Source organism: Cervus elaphus, chromosome 29 (genome assembly GCF_910594005.1).
Source record: "Cervus elaphus chromosome 29, mCerEla1.1, whole genome shotgun sequence".
Classification (NCBI taxonomy): Eukaryota; Metazoa; Chordata; class Mammalia; order Artiodactyla; family Cervidae; genus Cervus; species Cervus elaphus.
Genome location: NC_057843.1, coordinates 19,824,823 through 19,830,511, shown reverse-complemented (window position 1 = coordinate 19,830,511; position 5,689 = coordinate 19,824,823).

The following is a 5,689-nucleotide window of genomic DNA, read 5'->3' as shown; positions in this document are numbered from 1 at the left end:
AATGAATGCAAAATGCAGCATCTTATACTTTCTTTTTTAATTTTTTTGAAAGCACTTAAGTTGTACTCTCTTAGCAAATTTCAATGATTCAGTGTTATCATCTGTGGTTACCATGTCATATATTAGATACTCAGATCCTATTCATCTTGTAACTAAAAGTTGGTAATCTTTACCAAACTCACCCAATTTTCCCCAACCCCAGTTCTTGGCAATCACAGTTTTATTCTCTGTTTCTATGAGTACACTTTTTAAAAAAAAGATTCTACATTTAAGTGATACCACACAGTATTTATTTTTCTTTACTTGCCTGATTTATTTTACTTAGCATAATTCCCTCAAAGCTTATTCATGTCACCACTGATGACAGACTTTTCTTCTTTTTGAAGGCTGAATAATATTCTGTTTTGTATATATACCACATTTTCTTGTTCCATTCATCCATTGGCAAATAGCTGTTTCCATACTGTGACTATTGTGAATAATGCTGAATCAAATATGGGAGTCTATATAGCTCTTCAAGATAACAGTTTCCTTTAAATATATACCCAGAAGTGGAATTGTTGGATTATATGGAAATTCTTTTCATACTGTCACGGGGTGAAAGAGGAGAGTGAAAAAGGTGACATAAAACTCAACATTCAAACAACTAAGATAATGGCATCAAGACTTATCATTTCATGGCAAATAGAATGAAAAAAAGTGGAAACAATGACAGATTTTATTTTCTGGACTACAAAATCACTGCAGATGGTGACTGTAGCCATGAAATTAAAAGATGCTTGCTACTTGGAAAGAAAGCTATGACAGACCTAGACAGTGTATTAAACAGCAGAGACATCACTTTACCTACAAAGGTCCAAATAATCAAAGTGATGTAGTCATGTATGGATATGAGAGTTGGACTATAAAGAAAGCTGAGCACGGAAGAACTGTTGCTTTTGAACTGTGGTGCTGGAAAAGACTCTTGAGATTCCCCTGGACAGCAAGGAGATCAAAAACAGTCAATCCTAAAGGAAAGCAACCCTGAGTATTCATTGGAAGGACTGATGCTGAAACTGAAGCTCCAGTACTTCCGCCACCAGATGCAAAGAGCCAGCTAATTGGAAAAGACCCTGATGCTGGGAAAAGTTAAGGGCAAGAGGAGAAGGGGGCACCAGAGGAGGAGATGTTTGGGCAGCATTACCGACTCAATAGGCATGAGTTTGAGCAAACTCTGGGAGATAGTATGGTCGCAGAGTTGGACACAACTGAGCGACTTTCACTTCACTTTACTTCACTGGGAGATAGTGAAGGACAGGGAATCCTGGTGTGTTGCAGTCCATGGGGTCGCAGAGTTGGGCACGACTTAGTGACTGAACGGCAATAACATGGCACTTCTAGTTTTAATTGTTTGAAGCAATTCCGTACTGTTTTCCACAGTGGCTGTACAAGTTACATCTGTACCAACAAGGCACTAGGATTCCCTTTTCTTCACATTCCCACCAGCATGCATCCCTTGTCTTTTTTTTTTTTTTTTTTAATTTGGCTGCTTTGTGTCTTGTTGCAGCAGGCAGGATCTTTCACTGTGGCGTACAGACTCCCTAGTTGTGGCACATGGACTCAGTAGTTGTAGCTCATGGTCTTAGTTCTTCCATCGCATGTGGGATCTTATTTCCCTGACCAGGAATTGAACCTGTATCCCCTGCATTGCAAGGTGGATTCTTAACCACTAGGCCACCATGGAAGTCCCTATCCATTGTTTCTTGATTGATGCCATTCTAACAGGCATAAAGTGATACCTCAAGGATATTTTGATTCATATTTCCCTGATGATTAGCGATGCTGTGCATCTTTTTGTGTACCTGTTGGCCATTTTGTATGTCTGTTTTGGAAAAATGTCTATTGAGGTCCTCTGTCCATTTTCTATTCATATTATAATTATTCATTGCCATTAATTTGTATTATTTCCTTATATACTTTATATATTAATGTCTTATTAGATAATATAGTTCAGAAATGTTTTCTCCCATTCCATAGGTTTCCTTTGGTTTTGCTGATGGTTTCCTTTGGTGAGCAAAAGCTTTTTAGCTTTATGTATTTCCACTTGCTTATTTTTGCTTTTGTTGCCTTTATTTTTTTGTGTCATATCCAAGAAAAATTGTTGCCCAGACTAATATCAAGGAGCATTTCTTCTATTTTTTTCTAGGACTTTTACAGTTTTAGGTTTTACATTTAATTCTTCAATCTATTTCCAGTTAATTTTTTTGTGAGTGATGTAAGATAGAGGTAGAATTTCATTCTTTTGCATGTGAATGAATATCCAGTTTTCCCAATACTGTTACCTGACATAAATCCTACTTGGCCATTTGATTTTCTAATGTTTTGTTGATTTTTGCAACTATGTTCATGAGAGTTATTGATCTATAGGTTTTTTAGTTCTGGTAATATCTTTATTTGGCTTTGGTTTTAGGGTGATGCTGTTCTCACAGAATGGGTGAGGAAGCTGCTGTTACTTAATTCTTAATCTTCACTCTTTGTTCCACCTTCTGTGCACACTCCTCTGACACTACCTGGATACCACTCTTTCACTATCAAGATAATATTTTTTAAGGCTTTGCACTTAGCAAATTTTATGCAAGGTTTGGTATCCAATAGGGGATTAATGTGCAGTGCAGCAAAGCACAGCATATAATTCAAGTTTATCTTAGACATTCTTTCTCTTAAACACCCCTTTGCCACTTCAAATAATGCGAACTCACTAATTGTTGTTCCACTTCATCTATCCCTGTCCTTTCGTTGTACTGCAGGACTCTACCTTCTTATCTATTCTTAACTTTTTATTTTAAAAATTCACCTGGTTTTACAATGTAAACAATTCAATTTTCTTCAGTAAGTTTTGGACGAATGTTTGTGTGTGAACCAGGGTGGGTGGATATCAGCTGATATTTTTATTTCTTATTTAATATTTAAGTCATAGTTGGCCTTGGGTCCACAAGGAGGCTTTTCTCCTTGCAGTCGTCAGGGCACCAGCCTTCTTTTATGTAGTGACTCTCAGTTCATCAGTTCAGTTGCTCAGTTGTGTCTGACTCTTTGCGACCCCATGAATCGCAGCACACCAGGCCTCCCTGTCCATCAACAACTCCCAGAGTCTACCCAAACCCATGTCCATTGAGTCGGTGATGCCATCCAGCCACCTCATCCTCTGTCGTCCCCTTCTCCTCCTGCCCTCAGTCCCTCCCAGCACTAGGGTCTTTTCCAATGAGTCAACTCTCCACATGAGGTGGCCAAAGTATTGGAGTTTCAGCTTCAGCATCAGTCCTTCCAATGAACACCCAGGACTGATCTGCTTTAGGATGGACTGGTTGGATCTCCTTGTAGTCCAAGGGACTCTCAAGAGTCTTCTCCAACACCACAGTTCAAAAGCATCAATTCCTTGGCGCTCAGCTTTCTTCACTGTCCAACTCTCACATTCATACATGACCACTGGAAAAACCATAGCCTTGACTAGATGGACCTTTGTTGGCAAAGTAATGTCTCTGCTTTTCAATATGCTATCTAGGTTGGTCATAACTTTCCTTCCAAGGAGTAAGCATCTTTTAATTTCATGGCTGCAATCACCATCTGCGGTGATTTTGGAGCCCAAAAATTAAAGTCTGACACTGTTTCCACTGTTTCTGCATCTATTTCCCATGAGGTGATGGGATCAGATGCCATGATCTTAGTTTTCTGAACGTTAAGCTTTAAGTCAACTTTTTACTCTCCTCCTTCACTTTCATCAAGAGGCTTCTTAGTTCCTCTTCACTCTACCATCTCCTTGGACAAAGGAGAGAAAGAACTTGAAGGGTGGCCCAAGGGACTTCAGGGCCAGGTAGGAGAGTATTATTTATCACTTCTTCCCACATTCTGCTGCTCAGAATTCTTTCACGTGTCCCCACCTGATTACAAAATGTTGTCTGGCTACGTGCTTCAGAGAAAATGAAATGTTCTTTGATGAATATGTAAAATTCTTCCTGTCACACTTAAAAAAAAATTAGGGTGATATGTTAAGTATAAGTCTAATGTGGGTCTCCATTCCTCTACTAGCATTTTAGTGAAAATTTCTTTCTTTTACATGAGCTCACTGTCCTGAGGAGACCTTCTTGTCTGACACAATCCTCTCAAATCCCTTATAAAAAAGAGGCTCCCATCAATTTTATTTGCTGCATTGCCTATTGATTTGAGTATCTCAGACTCCCCCTTTTTATTGCTGTATACTTAGCCTAGTTTATGCAGTATGCATATATAATTTGGTACCCTTATATTTTTCAGTAATAATACTTGATGGATTTTTTTTCTTATGGATCGATGCTATCTAATCAATATCAGAAATGATATTAGCTGTATCTAGTTCTGTTTTTAACTAATAAGCTCATTGTTAATATCTCATGAGATTTTTTATTGTAGCTGCAAGTCTGTTCCTACATTTTGTCAAAGCCCACTTTCCTTCATTTTCCCCTAAGGATTCCCCAGTCACCTCTTTCAGATTGTCAGCTGCTTTCTTTATTTTTATTCCTTATCTGTTTCCAAGTTCTTCCCTGTAGCTGCCTTGGTTTCTTGCTCTTTCTTTTTTTTTTAAAAAAAAACTTTGATTGCTCCCTGTGTTCCCATAATCAACTAGATGTTGTTTTTCACTGCTTATATATTCAGTCCCCCACAGTGCAAGAAGTTAAAGAGTATTTCAGTTATTCCTATTTGCTTTCCATTCCCTGACCTTCCTGTTAATTTCAGATTTGACTAGGATGTTTTACATATTAGAGCTGTATTTGGTGCAATTTTGTTTTTCAGAATTTTAATATGTGAATCACTTTGACTTTGAATTCATTTTTTATGAACTAACCAGTGACAGTCCTTATTAAGTGCTTTTGAGATCACTGCTGCTATGCTGATAAAGATTGCTTAAAGTGAACTCAGGAAAGGTTTTCTGTGTATCTGGTGTGGGTCGAAGAGATTATAATTCCAATAATCTAGAAGAGGCAATTAAGTGTTTGTTCATATTTGGATTTTTAAAATAAAAATACCTCTCAATTGCAGCCATTTTAGTGCATACATCTGTTTAGAATCTTGCTACTAGGTTGTTGCTTTTTGTGGTGAGACTGTCACTTTTTTTAAAATGAATGGGTTGAATATAATGGGTAAATTTAGTAGAGTCCTCAATACCACAAAATGATTTAAACTAAGGTTTTTTAAAAAAATCTTTCTTGGTGGTGGAAATCATTTTTATGAGGGATAATTTCTTTGCATGATTAAATACAGAACTGTTTCTTGCCCAGTGAGTTTATGGAGGAGGAAACATTCTTATTTCCTTAATAGCAGTAGGTATGTGGTTTATTGGCAAGCTTCCCTTTTTCTAGTGTTCACCCCTCCCCTCCCACCACAGTGACCTGTGAGCACATTACCGAGGCAAGGCCAATTAGTCTGGCCATGTTGATTGTCTTAGAGATGAATGTATGACCCAAGCATGGCCAATGAGAGCTCCACCAAAAGTGTTTGCTGGAACTTTAAGAAAAAGTGCTTTCTTATCCCTTAGTTACTAAGATGTATTAGAAGTAGGAGCCCCTGGGAGCTCTTGTTACCATCACATGGAGAGAGCTCTAAGGATAAAACAAGGAGGAAAACAGAGTTGAGAGAGAGAATATTTCTTATGGCATTTCTAAAATCCTAGATCTAATTG